This window comes from Fukomys damarensis, unplaced genomic scaffold (assembly GCF_012274545.1).
Source record: "Fukomys damarensis isolate Sample0158 unplaced genomic scaffold, DMR_v1.0_HiC HiC_scaffold_24, whole genome shotgun sequence".
NCBI lineage: Eukaryota > Metazoa > Chordata > Mammalia > Rodentia > Bathyergidae > Fukomys > Fukomys damarensis.
The window spans coordinates 26367698-26388325 of record NW_022900936.1 but is presented as its reverse complement, the minus strand read 5'-3'; the positions used below and the strand labels follow the sequence as shown (position 1 = coordinate 26388325).

General features: G+C 33.7%; 1 long non-coding RNA gene across 2 annotated transcripts in view; it reads left to right on the top strand.

Annotated features, from left to right (window-relative positions):
• Positions 1-20628, top strand: part of LOC104877264 — a 314343-nt gene that overhangs the window by 16170 nt on the left and 277545 nt on the right. The window lies entirely within an intron of this gene.

Sequence of the window (20628 nt, the reverse complement as noted above, 5' to 3'; positions counted from 1 at the left end):
TTTGTATGGATTAGAGATTAAAAATTTCAGTAAACATTGTGAATTTATCCTTGAAAAGTCTATAACAATTTATTTTCCTGTATGTAACTATATTTGTGCCTCTGCACCTCCTTCCCTAACTTTTTGCCTGTGCTATGTACCATCAATGCTCAGTAATCTGATTAAGAAGAGGGGATCATATTATGTTATGGTTGTATTTTTGCATGTGTTCATGTCAAATATTTATAATTTATGCTTACTTTTGAGTATTCTGTTTGCTTATGTTCTTTATCCATTTTTATCCAGTTTTGTAGACATGTCATCAGTATTCATATCAAAACATTCTGAATTGTATATTGTAATTGTTTTTCCAATATGTCATTTGATTTTTATTTTGTTTATGCCATCTTTGTTGCATTTAAGTTTTAGAATTTTTTCCCCAGTACCGTTGATCGAACTCTGGACCTTGCACAGGTGTGGTGCCACTGAGCTAAATCCCCAGCCCTTAGTTTTAGATTTTTTTTTTCAGCTTTAATTGAGTTTATTGGTACATTTTAGGGATACAGTACAGTTACATTCATTGCTGGGATCTTGTACCTCTACATGACAAGTCTTGATTCTCATTTTTCCCCTTACCCCTGCCCTCCCTTCACCCTCTCCTCCCCTCCCCATCTACAAACACTTTATTTCCATCTTTTCATTATCTCACATTTTTCTTTTCCCTTATTACCCTTCCCCTACCCATCTCACCTTCCCTACACCTTTAGTTAGATTTTTATAGTTAAGTCTTTTCCTTATGGTTTCTTAGCTTGTTGTCATCCCTTGAAAGGACTTTCAAAATTCAGATTTAAACAATGCTCCCACATTTGGGTCTTACATATTAATAGTTACTCCATTCAAAATGTAAATTTAATAGAAATTTACTATATGTGAGACTAATTTTCAACTTATTTCCTAACAATTGTTAAAATGACATTTATTCAATAAAATTTTCCTTTCTCACTGATTTTAAATGATACACATGCCATATATGACATTCTTATATGTGTACTGATCTTTTTCCTGACTCTTGTTCTTCTTTAATTTGATCATTAGAATTAGTAACATACTGTTTTATTCACGGAAGCTTTATAATAGACATTTATATCTGACTGTACAAAAGCGTACCTACTGTTCATTTTGACAATTTTTCTATTTTCATTATTTATTTTACAGCATAGTCTTAAAAATCAATTTAGTTCCCTTTCCTCCAAAATATCCCATTAGAATTTTGACTAAAGCTTTGTTTCTATTTATAAATTTGAGAAGAATGAACAGCTTCACAATGATAACATTTCCATTTAGGCACAGGATATATTTCCATATTTACTGAAGACTTCTACATCTAGTGTTACAGTTTTATAGTTTTCCTCAAGGAGATGTTAATGTTCTGTGTGAAATTTATTCTGAGCTATTCTACAGGATTTTTTGACGTTATGATGCAGTATTTATAAAAATTACAACTTTTAAACTATTGATTTTTAATACATTTAGTCTTTTTAACTGATGTAAAAATCTGTCTCCAAATAGTGATAATCAGTTTCTGTTCCAAAATGAGAAACTAATGAAAGAAACACAACTGCAAATATTTGAAACATTTTTCTTTTCACTTGTATTGTAACTGATCAGAGTGATATAGGAACATGATATTCCATTGCTTCTCTGGCTGTGAGAACAGTATTAGGAACCTGTTGTAACTTTATCCAAAACTAAGTTCTCACTAATTGCAGTTTCAAAATATATTATAGACAAATTATTATGGAAGCAACCCAGGGTACTATAAGGGCATTCTCTACTTCTAAATTAGGCTAATTATTACTCTGTGGCTTGCTTCTAAATCCAACCTTTGCTGACTCTGAGGATAGGTTTTCTCTGTACCTTCTGTTCTAGATACTGCCTCCTTTGAATTACTTATTTCTTAACTCAGTTTTATTTTCATACCTTTTATCTCTCACCGGTTTGTTATTATTCTTATATACTATTGAGCACATACAAAATTATATAATTATATATGTTATGAAACAAAATACAGGTTGAACCTCTCATCTAAAAATCTGAAATTTGAAATGTCCAGAAAAGTTTTAGATTTTGAAGCTTTCATATTTTGGATTTTCTGATTAGAGATGCTCAAGTAGGAAAGTCTATGCAGATATTCCAAAATTCGAAAAATTGTAAAATCTGAAGCATTCCTAGTTCTAAGCATTTTGGAAAAGTGATGCTCAACCTGTAATAAAATGACCACTAGTGAATTTCTCCAATCTCAAGATCTGCGATACCATTTCAAATACCAGATAATCTACTGCTTATTTCTTCTCTTTCTTATTCCTACTTCCCTTGCAGAGAAGGATTTTGTGTTTACCCTGTCCTTTTTTTTTTTTCTTTTCTTTTTTCCTCAGAACTGGTGATTGAACCCAGGGCCTTCGCTGAGCTACATCAGCAGCCTTTCCTCCCCACCCCACCTTTTCTTTTTTTGAGACAGTCACTAAATTTCCAGGCTTTTCTTGAAGTTCTACTGCTTCTCCCTTAGCCTCCCAGAGTGCTTGTTTGCAGACCTGAGCTACCATGTGCAGCTGTCTGTTCCTCTCCCCTCCCTTCTCTTTTCTCCTTACCTTCCTTTATTCTTTCCTTTCTTAATTTCTTTCACTTTTCTGTCTTTTTCTTACAAAAGTTTTATTTGTATAATTTATGAGTAGGTAGACAAGAAGAGCTCAAAGACTTCAAACCTAAAGTAACGATTCAGAGAGGAAAATGCTACTATCCTGACTTGATCATTATACATTGTAACCTTTATTGAATTTTCACACTGTGCCCTACAAATATGTATAATTAAAATAAGAATTAATAAAAATAAGCAAATATTTATTTCTGGTGCATACCTAATCAATACATTATATTAATTTTAGTGTTGATCTATGTAAAAGGCCCCACACTGACATTATACTGCTTCTGTCATACTTTGTTTAAGGAAGCAGGACCAATATGAGTTATATAGAATAAAAGATTTATTATAGAACTTAGAATTCAGGCAGTTGTGGAGACACTGAGGAAGACTGTCATCTGGCAACATCAGTGACAATGCAACTTATCCATGAATGATAGGAATCTTCTAAGAGCTAGTTACTCTTACACTGAGTGTTTTCTGTTACCAAAGCACAATGAAAGTAGAAATCAACAATATAAAAGGACTTGAAAGCAGTACACATGAAAGTTTAAATTGCACCTCATAGTTTAAAGAAAAAAATCATGATGGAATTTAGAAAATAGTTGGAACTAATTAATGAAAATATCCTATATCAAAACCAGTTAACCATAATGGAAATTTTATAGAAATAAATAAAGAGTATATCTCTATATTATCTGGTACAGACTAAATTTGTTAATTGTGTTGTTCAAAATTTTACTAAGTTATAGGCAAATTTTTCTATAGAACCTTTTAATTAAAAATCACATTAAGAGATAGTGAGTTTGAGGCCAGCCTGAACTGCATAGCAAGACCCTGTCTCAAACAAGCAAACAACAAAAAGGACTTCTGGGAAGATGGCAGAGTGGTAAGCAACAGACAACAAGCCTCTCTGAGATTTATTGTCCTGACATTGCAATATAGTAGTGCAAAGAAGAGGAGGAGGAGGGACCAGGACCCAGGAAGAATTTTAAGTGAGAAATGAAGTCTACAGGGAGAGTGAAGAGAGAGACTTTAAGGAAGAAGAATGAGGTACCAAGCAGTGCTCTTCCCAGAGCATTCTGAGAAGGAATGGTGGACTAAACCTGCACAGTGACTACTGATGACCCCAGAGGCCTCCACAGAGAAACACACCAGTGGAACAGAGCCGTGGGTGAACTGGAGTGTAGCAGCTAGTGAATTACGTAGGTTCAGACCTCACCCAGAAGAGGGCGATTTGTGGGTAGCCACCTTGGAGAGGGGCCATCTGAATTTGGAACTCACAATAGCTGTGGACGTACTCCATCTAGTGGCTCCCAGTGCCTCAGTATTCTAGAGCAGAGTTCAAACTAGCAGGAGACACATAGACTGTTGTAGGTTTAAGGAATCCAGTTTCAGCCTCATAGTCAGAAACTGGCCTGAACTTCAGAGGAACTAAAGGGGCAGATTGGCTGAGATTATCCACTACCCCACCATGAAGCTGCAGCTAGATTGCTGGGTTAATCAATTTGGCTCTGGACTGTGCCCACATTGCATAAGAGTGACAGCAAAGACAAACCTTGAATTGGGTTTGGGGATTTTTTCTCTTCTCTTTTTTTCATTTTCCTTTTCTTTTTTCTTTCTTTTCTTTCCCCCTTTCTAGTTCTTTAGTTTAGTTTAGTTTTTTTCTTGATTGTTTGAATGCAGTTTCTAGCTTGTTTTTGTTCTGTTCTTGTTTTTATTTTTTTTCCTTTTTTTCTTTCCCACCTGTCTTCACCATTTTCCTAAAGTCTGTCTTCTAGCCTTGCTTCTGACCTCTTCCTCTTCTTCTGTTTCTATTTTTTTTATCCACTAACCCCATTTAAATCTTCTCCCCTCAAGGTAAAAATGCCATATTAAGGGACTACAATTTTTGATTTTCTATTTGATGCTTTTGTTATTGATTGCACTACTTTAGCCAAAGTGACATAATTGTGCTAATCAGTTGTTCCTCCTGGTATACCAAGACTGAGATTGCCTAAGGGCCTTTAAAAAAAAACCTATAGGCTAGTGCCAAAGAAATGGCAGCTGGGCCAAGTAGGCAGAAACTTTTCATCCCCAATAAATTGAAGAAATAGGATCCTGCAGCACACTTAGAACCCCAAAGCTAGATACACCTGGAAGATGCTTCAGAGCAGTAGTCATTTCCCAAAGCTTCTGAATATTGGCAGTAAAGCTACTCACCATAAACAACTTACAAGCATTAACTCAGGAATCAAACTTAAAAAAATAGAAAATGAGAAGACACTTAAACAAGATGCAACCCCCACAAACTTTCAGCTTACCGATGACAAATCCCAGGGGCAATGAAGTGGAACAATCCAAAAGCCACCTATCAGGCCTGTATGAAGTGGCAACAGCAGAAGTAGTAAAGCAGATGAGTGAGGCTCTAGAAAAAAATCAAAGCAGAAATAATTTTCCTGATAAATACAAAAAGGTGACCAGAATGAAAGATACAGATAAAAAGAAAATAGAGGAGCTCAGAAACATGAAGGAAAGAAACTATGAATGCCCAGCATAGGAAAGAAATGGAATCCATGAAACAGATTCAAACAGATATCTAGGAGATTTAAAATTCCATTGAAAGTATGTATAGGAGAATGAGCCAATGTGAGGACAGAATATCTGATATAGAAGACAAAATTCCAGTTAGCAATCATGAAAAGAGAGATTTATTAAAAATAGCAGTGGACCATAAGAAATAAATCTAGCAGCTGCTAGATGATGTAAAGAATAAGATTGATTGGAGTCAATGAAAAAGTGGGAGATAGAGCAAATGACATAAAAAACCTGTTCTCAGATGTAATCACAGAAAGCTTCCCAAATAGGGGGAAAGAATTTGACATACAGATAAGTGAGGCATATAGAATCCCAAATAGCCATAAAACAAACCTTTCCCAAAATTCCAGAAATTCAACACAAGGACAGAATATTAAAAGGTGTTAGAGAAAATAAATAAGTCACCTATAAAGGAAAGCCCATCAGAATCACAAAAGACTTCTCAACAGAACTCTCAAGTCAAGTAGAACTTGGAGTTAAGTATTTCAAGCCCTAAAGGAAAATAACTTCCAACCCAGATTGTTGCACCCTGTAAAACTATCCTTCATAACTGATGGGGAAATAAGATACTTCCATGTGAAAATGCACCTGAAAAAATTAATGACCACCACACCAGTGTTCTGAAGGATATTTTAAAAAGAGGCAATAAGGATTACAACTCCACAAACCCCAACAGAATGAATCCAGCAGGCAAGACAAGAAATTAAACAGAAAAGAAAAGAAGGAATCCAACAGCAGCAAAATGACATGATAGAGATAAAAGACAATACATATCAGTTATAACTATCAATGTTAATGGTCTCAATTCACCAATCAAAAGAAACAGATGGGCATAATGGATCAAGAAGCAAGATCCAAAAATAAGCTGCATAAAAGAAACACATTTATTGAAAAACAAATTCATAGACTGAATATCAATGGATGGAAAAATACTCCATGTGACACCCTGGAAAAAACCAGGGAGAGCTATTCTACTTGCAGACAAAGTGGTTTAAAAGCCAATACTGATTAAAAGTGACAATGTCACTTTATATCCTGGTAAAGAAAATAATCCAAGAGGATGATATAACAATCATAAATATATAGGCACCAAATAGTAGTGCATCCAGCTATACAAAACAAATATTAACAGACATGAAAAATCATATAAGTACTAATACAGTTGTAATGGGGGACCTCAATACCCCACTGTCACAAATATATCAAGTAGACAAGATATCGACAATGAAATACTAGAATTGAGCCAAACTTTTGAACAAATGGACTTAGTAGATGTCTGTTTACAGTGTTCCACCCTTCAACATCAGAATACATACTCTTCTTAGCTGCACATGGGATTTTCTCCAAAATAGACCATATACTAGCTCAAGAACATGCTTAAGTAAATGCAAAGGAATTGCAATAATTCCATGAATATAATCAGACCATAGCAAAATGAAATTGAAAAACAAAGACAAAATAAACCAAAAGAATGTCATAAGTACATGGAAATTAAATAACACCCTCCTGAGCAACCAATGGGTCACATATGAAATTAAAGAATAAATCAGATAATTTCTTCAATTAAATAATAATGACAGTACAATATACCAGAATTTACAATGAAAGCAGTCCTAAGAGGGAAATTTATAGTGGTGAATTCCCGTATCAGGAAAACAGACCAGGCTCAAATAACCTAATGTTGAACCTCAATCTTCTAGAAAAAGAAGAGCATGTCAACCCTAAGCTCATACAAGGGAGGAAATTATAAAAATTAGAGCAGAAAATAATGCAATGGAAACAGAACAATACAAAGAATCATTGAATTGAAGTGTTGGTTCTTTTAAAGATTAAATGAATTTGACAAACCCTTAGCTGACCTTATCAAAAAAAGGGAGGGGGAGACTAAAATCCATGCAATTAGGAATGAAAATGGTGAAGTCACAACATATTCCACAGAGATCCAGAAGATCATCAATACCTACTTCAAGTACCTGTATTCTAATAAGATGGAAAATACAGAAGAAATGGACAGATGCCGAATACATATGAATGACCAAAACTGAATGAAGAAGATATAGAAATTCTAAATAAATCAATACTAGCCAATGAAATTGAATATATAATTTAAAAAATACCAACAACAGCAACAACAAAAAAGCCCTGGCACTGATGGGTTCACTGCTGAATTCTACAAGGCATTTAGAAAAGAACTAATTCTGCTACTTCTCAAACTCTGTAATGAAATTGAAAGGGAAGCATACTCCCAATTTCATTCCTGGAAGCAAGTATTACCCTGTTTCCAAAACCAGAGAAGGATTTAAGCAAAAAGGAGAATTATAGGCCAATATATCTAATGAACATAGATGCCAAAATATTCAATAAGATACACTGGCAAAATGAATGAAGCTAATCAAGAAGTTTATTCATCATGAACAAGTTGAATTCATCCCAGGTTTTCAGGGATGGTTCAACATATGCAAATCAATAAATTAATACCCTATGCTAACAGAACCAAGGACAAAAACTATATGATCCCCTCAATAGATGAAGAAAAACATTTAACAAAGTCCAACACCCACTCATGATAAAAACCCTACAAAAAATTGGTATAGGTAGTCTTTATCCCAATCTGATAAAAAGCCATCTATGACAGTCTAACAGCTAACATCCTACTAAATGATCAAAAACTGAAAGCTTTCACTCTAAAATCAGAAACAAGTCAAGGATTTCCACTGTTACCACTGTTGTTCAATGTAATTCTGGAAATACTAGCCAGAGCAATTAGACAAGAGAAGGAAATAAAAGGAATAAAGATAGGAAGGAAGAAATGAAATTATCATTATTTGCAGTTGACATGATACTCTGTGTAAAAAAACAAAAATAAAAAACCCAAATCTCCACGAAAAGACTTTTAGATTTGATTACCACATTCATTGTCACAGCTGGATACAAAGTCAACATTCAAAAGTCCATAGCCTTCCTATACACAAATAACAGACTGAAGGAGAGAGAAACTAGAGAAATATTCCCTTTCATAATAGCATCCAAAAAAGTGAAATACCTCACAATAAATCTACTGAAGAAAGTAAAGGAACTCTACATTGAAAACTACAGTACTATAAAAAATAGGATTGAAGAGGATATCAGAAAATGGCAAGATTATCTTGTTCTTGGATAGGAAGAACCAATATAATGAATATGGCCATATTTTCAAAATTGTTATACAGATTCAATGCAATACCAATCAAAATCCCAACAGCATATCTCACAGAAGTAGAAAAAAAGCAATCCTAAAATTCATTTGGAACCAGTAGAGAACTAGAACAACAAAGTCAATTCCGGGCAAATCACAGTGTCAATAATTCATCTCAAGAATTTAAAAATGAATTTCCTGAATGATTTCTCCAAAATTAAGCAGTAACTAATACAAAACAGAAACCCAAAAAACTAGTAAGAGACAATTACATTGTTATCTATCATAAATTCAGGTTCCATTATGGCTCTAGAATGTTTAGAATAAATTTTAAAATATGCATTGGCCATTTGAGTCCTTAGCCTGATATAGTAGCAAAACTCACTCTTTCCATGATCATTGCGATAGTAGGACGCTAACATAGTGGCATGCTATAATTTGGGTGTAGTTTGAAGTAGTCTTTAACTTTGACATTTTTTAGCTTTATGAGAATAAAGCAGAGACAGAAATCATTTCAGTATTTAAATCAATTGCTTCATCTAAGTGTCTTTGTGGGATCCTTCAGAGAGCACAGACTTTTGAGACAAACAGACCTTAGTTCACATTCTAATACAAAATACAGGAAATTTTTTTCTGAGCCCTCTAAGCTTTATACAACCAAGCTGCAAAAGTGGAGATCAGAATCTCTTTTTTTTTCTCCAAGGTGTTGTACAAATGAAGTGAGATGATAGATGTTTTATGTTTGACAAATAATAGACATTCATTAATAGTAGTATATATCTGTTTTCTATTATCATTATATATACTTACTAGATTCTTATGTAGTTCAGGACAAAGTAAATAATTTAGTCATCATATAGAATGTATGAAGTTATATATGAACCACTTTCCTTGTAGCTAAATTTTGAATCCAAATATTATTGGCAAAGTAGCTCGTGTAGCCAATCCATTTTAGAACACTTATGATGAAGCTTTCTGCCAAACTAATCTTTCTTAAATACTGAATTTATTAAGTCCCTCTATTTAAATTTATTAAAACTCATCATTCTTATGCCCTGATGCATCAACTCTAAACTTTTCTGCCAGGTTCTCAAGAATTTCCTTATACTGGTACTGCACTTACAAGCCAAATACTTCTTGTTATGCTCTCAAGCCAGTCTACTTTAAGGAGCAATACTTGCTGTCCACAAACTAATTCTCTCTGGGCTTTGCTATTTTCCCATTATGCTTGATGGTTCCTTTCCCTGAAATAACTTTGTCTGAGACTTCATTTGGGACTTGTGACAGATGATGTTGATTGGCAGTTTGCGTGGATAGAGACTCCTGGCTAGAGAGGATAGAGTGGATAGAGATTCCTGATTGGACTGTGAAATCACTATTAATTGATTAACCCACTAAATACATGGCTAAGTAAACTATTAGGAAGTTGGGCCTAGTTGAAGAAATGCATCATTGGGAGCATGAATTGGGCACTATACAGTATATGGTTCTTCATCTCCATCCCCTCTGGCTCTTCTCCTGTGCTTTACCTCTTGGCTGTCATTAACTAAGCAGTTTTACTCCACCGCATACTTCTGCCATTTGTTCTGACCATAGACCCAGCCAGCCTCAGGCTGAAACTTCTCAAACTGTGGGCTAAAGCAAAACTTCAGTCATTTAAGTTGTATGTATGATGTATTTTGTCCCAGCAACTGGAAAGTTGACCAGTACACTCTCAAATCCTGTCCAGTATTCACATGCCCATTCAGTTCTCATTTCTAGCATAAACAATGCCTTGAATATTCATAACTGTCACAACTCGTCATACAGGAATTTTTTTCATAACTTTTGGGTCATCATCACTTAATTTAGTCCATAAATAAATTCTGACATTTATTTTACACTATTATTTGTATACAATAAAGTGGCTTTTCTAATTAGTATATGTGCTTCTTGAAAATACATTGTCTTATAGTTCTTTGTTAAAACCCTAAGCATAGTATTAAACAAAAAGTGCTAATAAATACTTGTAAATTGATGAGCTAATTGTTTGAAATGAATACTTTTTTCCTTATAGCCATTGTTAATTTAGCCATAAATAATATCTACCATTCTGAATTCATTTATGCTATATGATATTTTAGATTCTGATTATAATTGTTGGTTTCTGAGATACCATTGTTTATAAAACATGGCATTCAAGTATTGTAAAGAAAATACAAATTGTATTTTATGAAAGGTGTGTTTGAGCCATAGTATTTTACTTCATTTGAATTATTTAAGGAAAAAGAATATTCTCACGAAGGCAAAGTTTTCTTAGGGATAAAACTACAAATTTATCCTTCAAAAATACAAGAACATTTCTTCATGTCTTACTCCTTTCAAGTGTTGCTATAGTGATATGGACACATTCCATCAATCTTTAGAATTTTACACCAGTGGGATAAAACAAACCAGTTTCACTTGTTGGCTTAAAATGTTCTAAATGTTTAATATTCCTATATATCAATGATTTATATTCATTTTCTAATAGGAAAAACCAAATGTTGTGCCTTAGATTCTTAGATGCTTTTATAACTCTCTATCATTAACCATAACATTATTGTGCCCTTTGATATATCAAATGATATTGTTGTTTCCTGATTAAGGGTAATACTGTAGTATAATTTAATCTTACTTTTTAGTAGCATACTATCTGAAGCAGAATAACTTATATTAAAATGGCATTAAGAAGTTTTCTTGCTGGCAGAACCATGCCTCTCCCCATTGCATAATTCCATTGATTTTGAATTCTTATATTTTATATGAATTTTATGCTTTGATTTTTTAAGCGATTAAAGACTGTGATAATAGAAGAGTGAAAGAGCAAATGTGATTTGAGGATTTGAACAGTGAAATGCCCAGTGACCACTAGGTGTCTCTATGACACAATATAGGTGAGATTCTTGGGCTTTTTAAGTATTGATTATTTTACGTATAACTAAATTCACTTTTCAATTTTTGTATTTAAATTTCCTTTCTTCTTCACTCATATGTGAAGAAATCCTTACTCCTCTTAAATCTTTATGTTGGCTCTTTTATTTAAATGTTTATCTAAAGTTTTCCTTAATATCTAACTTCTGTACTCTGTTTATCTTGCACCATGTTTAGAATGAGTTCAGAAGCTCAGAAAAGATTGTGATATCACATTTTCTCATGGAAAAAAATCAACACAAAATAGTACACTGCAAACGAAGAGGAAATTTGACAAAGTGTTATTTTTATTTATTTTTTCTTTTTATTGAGTTTATTGGTACACTTTAGGTTTACAGTACAGTTGCATTCATTACTGGGATCTCGTACCTTTACATGACAGGTCTTGGTTCTCATTTTTTCCACTTGTCCCTGCCCTCCCTTCACCCCCTCCTCCCCTCCCCATTTACAAACACTTTATTTCCATTTTTTCATTTTCCTTATTCCCCTTCCCCTACCCTTCCCACTTTCCCTACACCTTTAGCCCTTTTCTTCCTATTTCACATTGTTAATTATCTTGTTAGGACAAAGTGTTATTTTTAAATGTTAACTAAAAGTTAACTTACAACTACAGTAATATTTTCATAATATACTAAACATGTTTTTAAAGAGGTTTAGAAAAACTCAGGTAATATAGCATTAAGGATTTTCTCATTTCAATCTTTCTTTCTAATAATCTAACATTGTGTAAAAGTGAGAACAAAGGTGAAACCAGAAGTCATGCAAAATACACTTACTAATACCAATGATTTTAGTTATAGATCAGGTATATATGAGTGGATAATGGGGCATAAGGGAGACCCAAAAGGAAGTAGAGGGAGATTGGAAAAAACACACATATATATGGTCAGTGAAAGTGTAATTTATACAAATATTTCCTAATAATAATGAAATCTACTCATAGTATTTTATATGCTAAACTTTGCACTCTCATTTTTTACTTCACAATGGTCCCATTAAATTGGTGCTGTGATTAATTCCATACTAAAAATGAACATTAAGACTGAAACGTAATCTACATTGTTCCATTGTTAAAAGCTAGTTAGCTTTTGTTCTGGTTGAGATCTAAAATATCTCCCAAAATTCTTACATTCAGAGAGAAGGCCTAGTCAGAAAGGGCAGTTCACTTGGGCCATAACTTAAAAGGGCGTTTTGTTTTGTTTTGGTTTGGTTTGGTTTTTGTCCTTGGCTCCTTCTTTCCTTTCTGCTTATTGGTTGCCCTCCAGTAAACAGCTTTCTTCTACCATGTTGTTCTGTCTTGCTTTTTCTTCCTTGGAGCCAGCTGACTATAAACTGAATCCACTAAAACTGTGAACAAAAATATACCCGTCCTCCTTTAAGTTTTAGGTGTCAAATATGTTGTTCCAGAAATGAGAAAATGACTAATAAATAAAACTGATACCAGGAGTAGTACTATTGTTGTGACTGTACCTTACCATGTGGTTCAGAAGGCTTTGGAGTTTGGAATTGGGAGTATGGAAAGGTTTGGAGATGCAAACCAGAGAATCTCTAGAATGTTGGGAACAGTGCTTGATGTACAATACTGATCCGAGTTCAGAAGACCAGAATACTGATAGGAATAAGGACAATAAAAGGCAGGCTCAGAAGATTTCACTTGGGAATCAGAAATCTATCAGCAGTTAGACTAAAGATCATCTGTGCTATACTATGGCAAAGACAAACTTGCCTACATTTTGCCCATGTTAAGAAATGGACTAATTAACATGGTGAAGGAAACTTTAAGGCAACCCAAAATTCAGGCTGTGGCATGGGCACTGCTGGCTACTTTGAGCTACAACTACAGTGAGGAATAGGAGCGAAGAGCAGAGCTGAATGATTTGGAAAGTTTGTAGTTTCATCAAAAAGGAATTACCTGCAGAATTGAAGCTATGGAGAGCATAATTATTGGAAAGATTAAATTAAGGTGAAGCCAAGTAGTTCATACAAAGTCAAGAAGAAACTTGAGGGAAATAACTTGAGGGAATCTCAAAAATCAGTAAGATCATATCAATCAAGCTCAAGGATGCAAAACTATAAATATTTCATTTGAGAGGAGTTCATGTGATTCCTACTCATTCAGGACTATCTCGAAAGTATATCCCCAAGTTCACACATCCAAACACTCAGAAGCTACTGTGTAGCCATGTTCTAATGGGTCCTAACTAGCAGTCAAACTTGACATCCACGTAGTGCTATTTTTTAGGTATGCAGAATGCAAGAGTTGTAGGATCAGGCAGGCTTCTACCCAGATTTCAGAAGAGGGATTAGGAGCCCAGGCAACGTGCACCTCTGAGAGGGGAGTGCATGAAGGCAAAAATACACTAAAGACTCCAAATTAGAGATGCCAGGGATGTGAATATTTCTTGAGGAAAGCTCCAGGCAGTGAGCAAACTCGCCCCATATGGGCTACACCTTCCAAGGGAAAAGGTTAATGCTGCCAAAGTCCTGCAGATCCAACATCTCAACATCATCCTAAATGCTGGAGATGGAGCCACAGGATTTAATGATTTCCTTTCTGAGTTTTGGGCTTGCTTTGATGAGATTCCTTTCTATTCCTCTATTCCTTCCACTTGTGGAGTTTACCCCCAAGTTTACCTTGTACTATTTCATGTTTGAAGTATGTAGCTTTAAAAAAAATGTACTCACAATTAACAGTTTTCCTTGAGTCCCAGAGGAGACTAGTTTTCAACTTTTCCATAGCATTGGACTTGTTAAGTCTTTGGTGACTGTTATGTATGGACTAATGCATTTTTCCTAATGAGATGGGAATAAGTCTTTTGTGATTTAGTGGTAGAACATTCTTGATTAGATTTAAAGTATTCCACAAAAGTCTCAAATTTGGAGGTGTAGGCTGGTCAGAAGGGGTAGATGGCCAACAGTGTGACTTGTAAGACTCTATTCTGGTCTCTGGCTCCTCCTTTTTCTCTCTGCTTTCTGGCCACCTTGTAACAAAAAGCTTTCTACCATGCCATTCTGTCATAAATTGTAGCTAGCTAACCATGGGTGAAGTCCATCGAAATTATGAGCCAAAAAAACTTGCTTTATGTTGCAGGTTTTTGGGTATTCTGTCCCAGCAACAGAAATGGACTAACACACCATTCTTAGCCTCTATGTTATATATCTAGAAGTAATTTGACAGTACTGTTTTTAAATATTAAATATTAAAAATTTGAATACTCTCTACTAGCATTTCTAAAATTTTAGCTAAAATCTAGTAGCACATACATGCAAAATATATCTATAGGTTTTTTTACTAAAGATTTTTATACTATCAAAATACATTATTAATGATACACAATGAAATTGACTAATTTTGCCCAAATTTATTTCTTAAAAGGGTCAAAGATGATGTACATATATATGGAAATGTCACAATGAAATGCATAAATAAGCATATTGATATACATTAATATTTATAATTTTAAAATTAGGCTCTCTCCAAAGGATTCTCCAAAATAATGGGAAGCTGATATAACAGAAATCAAGTTAGAAGGGGGGGACAATGTAAGAAGCACAAATTCTGTCATATAGTTAGTGGAGCTGCTTAAATAGCTCTAGCAGATATTTTTAAAGTTAAGTTTATCAATACATTTTAAGCACACAATATGATGATATTCATCACTGGGAATTTGTACCTTTAAATGATATATCTTGCTTCTTGTTTTTTCCCCATTCCCTTGCCTTCCCTTCAACCTCTCCACCCCTCCCTATTTACTAAGGTTTTGTTTCCATTTCTTTCCCGTTTTCATATTTATTCCTTTAACTTATTTCCTTTCCCCTACCCTCCCATTTTCTCTTCTCCTTTGGACCTTCGCTTCCTATTTAATATTATCTGTTATACATTTTGATCTTCATTTACACTTTGAATTTCTCACACCAGAGAAATTATTTGGTATTTGCACATGTGTCCTATTTATTTCACTTAAGAGTATGGCCTCAATGTGCATCCATTTAGCTATAAATGTCTCTAGTTTCTCATTCTTTAATCTGTAGAAGATATTATTTGTTTCAATAAATATATTTTAACCTGTTTCTCCTGTACTTTATTTGAAGCTCAAGGTTCTTAGTCCCACCAGACCTCCAACAGGTCATATTTAACTCACATGCCAACATCTGACTATGTGGGAACCAGAAGAGAACATTTTTTTTCATTTGACTTCTCCCTTAATATTTACTGAGAAGGAGCTACTTCTCTTGTTATAGTTATATTATAATATTATAGTGTTTTGGAATGAGGGGAGAAGAAGGACTTAAACTGGGCAGACAGGAAAAAATTAGAAAAGGTCAAATGACCACTAGGTCACTGTAAAATTGAAAATCATAGCAATTTAAACCATATAACATTTATAGAATAAAATGAACAACTAAAAATAAAGTGGTAGAGAACTATTGAAATTGAAATATGATTATGATGTATTATAAGCTTAAAATTAAGATAAAACCCCAAATATATGAATCCTTTCTGTAAATACATAAACATGCACAGTAGTAATATGTATTCTTTTATGTGGAGTTAGGCATCACTACTTCCAGGAACCAAATGCTTTTGTGAATTTTTCCATAGCTTTCCTTCTTTTTTACAGGTTCTTATCTTTCTTTTTGTATAACTCCACTACTAGATTTCCTGCCATTTAACACTTTCAGTTATTCTTTCAAGTAAGGGGTAGTGATTTGAGTATGGAGAGATAACTTGTAGAATTATAACTTTTTCTTTCCCTTTTATCACTTCTGTGTGTACATGCGCATTTTTGTATAAATAGGTGCACAAGCTGAGTTAGGTCAGGTGAATTGTGATAAAAACATTTAAGAATTCAATAAGAATGATAATCATTAGATTTTAAGTCATTGGAAAATTTGGGTCATTCTAGTCTCTTTGCTTGCTTCAAGATTTTAAATTACTATTTTTATGAGGGTGGATCAATCATGCTCTTTATTGAACTTATAGGAACATTATAAATGTATTGTTTTAGAAAATTTAGTTACTAGAAATCATATTTATTATTATAAAAGCAATAGGTAGTAAGGATAAGTTTACATTTAGAAAGATCTCTAATTTTTCTGTCTAATTTATAGCCAACCCTTTTCTCTTTGTGAAAACATAAAAAATGAATTAAAATCATGATCTTAGAGTACACGTGGGATCATGCTAATTAAGCAGTCCACACAATTAACCATTGAAATACCGCATCATCTAAATATCATCCTTACCTGTGCTGACATGTGACTTGTAGTTGTCTTGGTATCATGTAGTACAAAGAAATACTGTTTAGAGCTCATGTAATTTTGATTCTTCCTGCTCTGCTTGGTCTTTTGAGAATGATGTAATTCTTTCCTGGTAAACCTGTAAACTTTTCCTGGTGCACCATAAATTGTGCAGGATGTCACAGGTGAGCATATTTTGAGGTTGATTACATTGTTAATGAGTTCAGGGAGATGGGTTTTACAGGCCAGTTAGGTCCATATAAGCTCCATAGAATTAATTTTATTCAGCCATTTGTCAGATATACTACAAATGAATTGGATCAAAATTTGTCTATAGGTCAGTGATATCTAGTACTTATAATAGAAAAGAAATAAAGAGTCCCATCATCTTTTGTATGTGATGGCCGAAGCTTTTTATGAAACATACAATTCAGTAAGTTTAAAACAAATGCAAAATTTTTTTCCTTGTAAAATGCAATATGGGCAAAAGTGAGCAATTCAAACAATATATAGTAAATTGCTAGAGCAATATTTGAGACTTTAAAATCCAGGGGTAAATCTACTTCATAAACATGCACAAATATTATGTAACAATTAACGTTTTTAAAAAATCTGGTAGTGGCTGTTAAACTTCTTGTGGGCTATGAATCCCTTTGTCTATCTAAAAGCAAGAAAGAAAGTAAACCATTCATGAAAAATTGCTTTGTTTCTTTATAATTCTGATTTCACATCCTCCTTAATCATCCATTGCAGAATAAAATGATGTGAATGTTTTGAATCCTTGTAATGAAAATAATGAAAAACATTGAGATTGATTTCCACTCCTTCTGCATGCTAGGTTCCTGTCATTTTCCTGTTTTTATTTTTTAAAAACTCATGTTCAAGGAAATCACATAATACCTGTCACTTTGTATTCTTGAAAACAAATAGAAAACCAAGCAATAATGCATAACTACGTGTTTTTCCCATATGTACAAATTAATATGAATATAAATATGTAAAAATAAATAATCCAGATATTTTTACCACTCTGATCATAAAGATAATATTAGAAAAAAGTATTTTGAACACTTTCATCTAATATGAAAGGTACTTTGCAATTGATTTATCTAATTTTATGCTTTTTGGTTCCTCAAAGTTAACATCTGTAGTCCAATGTTGAAAAAGGGAGTTAATGTATCTACCTCTTAAACTTCCATACACAACAGTTAAGTTAAATAGGACAATTCTATTCAAGATTGCTAAAGAAAAAGACAAGTAAGCAAAATTATGTCATTATTTTTCTACTGCAAACAAAAATGTAATCATTTGTAAATGCATGCATGAATTCAAAGGAAAAGAATCTGCAAAGGTGCAAAAATGAAGAGACAACTAATCCCCACAGTGAGAAGTGCATCAATTTATCATTTAATTTATGATATGTCATTAAGGAGTTACATTCAAAACTCTTTCAAGGGTTGGTTTGAAGGCCTGGAATGTGACAGGCTTTTGGAGTGAAAACAATATATAAACAAAAATCCCTTGAAGTGCTGGACCATTGAGAGAAATAATATACAACAGGAGAAAGAAATCTCATCTTCTAGGATAGAGCAACAGGAAACTTTGTATGTATGCAACTTAAGTGAAAGTGAAACACAACCATAATGTTCTTTTCTACAAAATCAAAATCCCGGATTCTATATCTTATTAGTTAGGGAGTCACAGTTTTACTTTATTACTGACTCTAAAACTCTAAACTGAGGCAATAGGTAAAACTTGGTCATGGGATGGGAATATTTTTAACTCTGTAGCAGAAACCTTTGCAAACCACTCAGGAATCAGATTCCATAATCCAGATACAAATTTCAAAATTCTGCATAATACATAAATCTGAAAAACCTAAAATAAGATATTAATATAAAAGAAATTGAAGAAGCAAGAAAAATGTTTGTAAAAATTTACCAAATGGAACTTAGAGGGAAAAAAATGCTTCATTTGTTTTTTTCATTGAGTTTATTGGTACTTTTTAAGTATATAGTACAATTACATTCATCATTGGGATCTTGTACCTTTACATGATGTATCTTGATTCTTATTTTTCCCCATACCCATGCCCTCCCTTCACCCCCTCCACTCTTCCCTATGTACAAAGACTTTGTTTCCATTTCTCATATTTTTTCCTTTCCCTTCTTTCCTTTCCTCTACCCTTCTGACTTCCCTTACTCCTTTAGCCCCTTTCCTCCTATTTCATTAATCAATCATACAATTTGAATGTTTTTTACACTTTTAGTTTTTCATACCAAAGAAACAATTTGATATTTACACGTGTCCTATTTATTTCACTTAAGAATATGGTCTCAAATTTCATCCATTTAGCTATGAATGACTCTAGATTCTCATTCTTTATGGCTGGGTAGTACTCCATTTTATAGGAAAACCTCATCTTCTTTATCCAGTTTCCAGTTGATGGGCAATTGGACTGTTTCCAAGTTTTATCTATTACAAACTCTGCCACTATAAACATGGGTGAGCATATATCCCTGTGGTATGATTCTTTTAATTCTTTTGGAAAGATACCCAGCAGAGGAATAGCTGGGTCAAATTGGACTCCTAATCCTAGTTGTTTAAAGTATTTCCATATTGATTTCTACAGTGGTTTTACCAGTCTGTACTCCCACCAACAATGAAGAAGGGTTCCTTTCTCCCCACAAATCAGCAAACATTTGTTATTCGTTGATTTCTTGATAGCAGCTCTTCTATCTGGGGTGAGATGCAATCTCAGTGTTGTTTTCATCTGCAAATCTCAAATGACCAGTGATGTGGAACATTTTTTCATATATTTATTTGCTGTTTTTACTTATTTTCTGAGAAATGTCTATTGATTTCAGATGCCCATGTTTTAATCAGTTCTTTATTTTGGGGGTGTCTGATTTTTTGAGTTCTTTATATATTCTAGATATGGTCCTTTGTCTGAGGATCACCTGGTAAAATTTTTTTTTCCCGCATTGTAGGTTGTCTCTTAGCTCTGTTGGTGATTTCTCTTGCAGTGTAGAAGCTTTTTAATACGAGATCCCAATTGTTGATTCTTTGTGCTACTTCCCATGCTACTGATGATTTATTCATAAAGTCTTTTCCTATGCCAATGTCTTTGAGAGTTCTACCTAACTGATCTTCCAGCAAGTTTAGTGTTTCTGTTTTAATATTAAGATCTTTAATCCACTTGGATTTTAGTTTAGTGTATGGTGAAAGATAAGGGTCTGGTTTTAATCTTTGGCAGTTTGAAATCCAGTTTTTCCAACATGATTTATTGAAGAGGCTATCTTTCCTTCAGTGGGGATAGTTGGTCCTTTGTCAAAGATGAAGTAGCTGAGTACATCTGGAGTTGCTTCTGTATCTTCCAATCTATATCACCGATCCTCAGGTCTTTTTCTTTGCCAGTTCCAAGCTGTTTTTATTACAGTGGCTTTGTAGTATAGTTTCATGTTGGGGATTGTGATACCCCCTGCCATATCTCTGTTGCCTAGGATGGCTTTTGCTATTCTAGGTCTCTTTTGGTTCCAAATGAATTTTTGGATTTTTTTTCTCTAGTTTTGTGAAATATACAGTTGGAATTACAATCAGGATTGCATTGAATCTGTATAACAGTTTAGAAAGTATGGCCATTTTCACTATGTTGATTCTTCCTACACAGGAGCAAGGGCTGTCTTTCCATTTTCTTACATCCTCTCTGATCTCTTTTTTTTTTTTTTTTTTGGTACAGGGGATCGAGGGCTTGCAAGGCAGACCACTGAACCACTGAGCTAAATCCCCAGCCCTCTAATCTCTTTTTTTTTAGAGTGCTATAGTTTTCAATGTAGAGGTCTTTTCTTCCTTTGTTGGATTGATTCCTAGATATTTCTTTTTTTTTTTTGGATACTATTGTGAAAAGAATTGTTTCCCTAATTTCTCTCTCAGTGAATGTGTTATTTGTATACAGGAAACCTATTGATTTTTGAGTGTTGACCTTGTATCGAGCTACTTTGCTGAA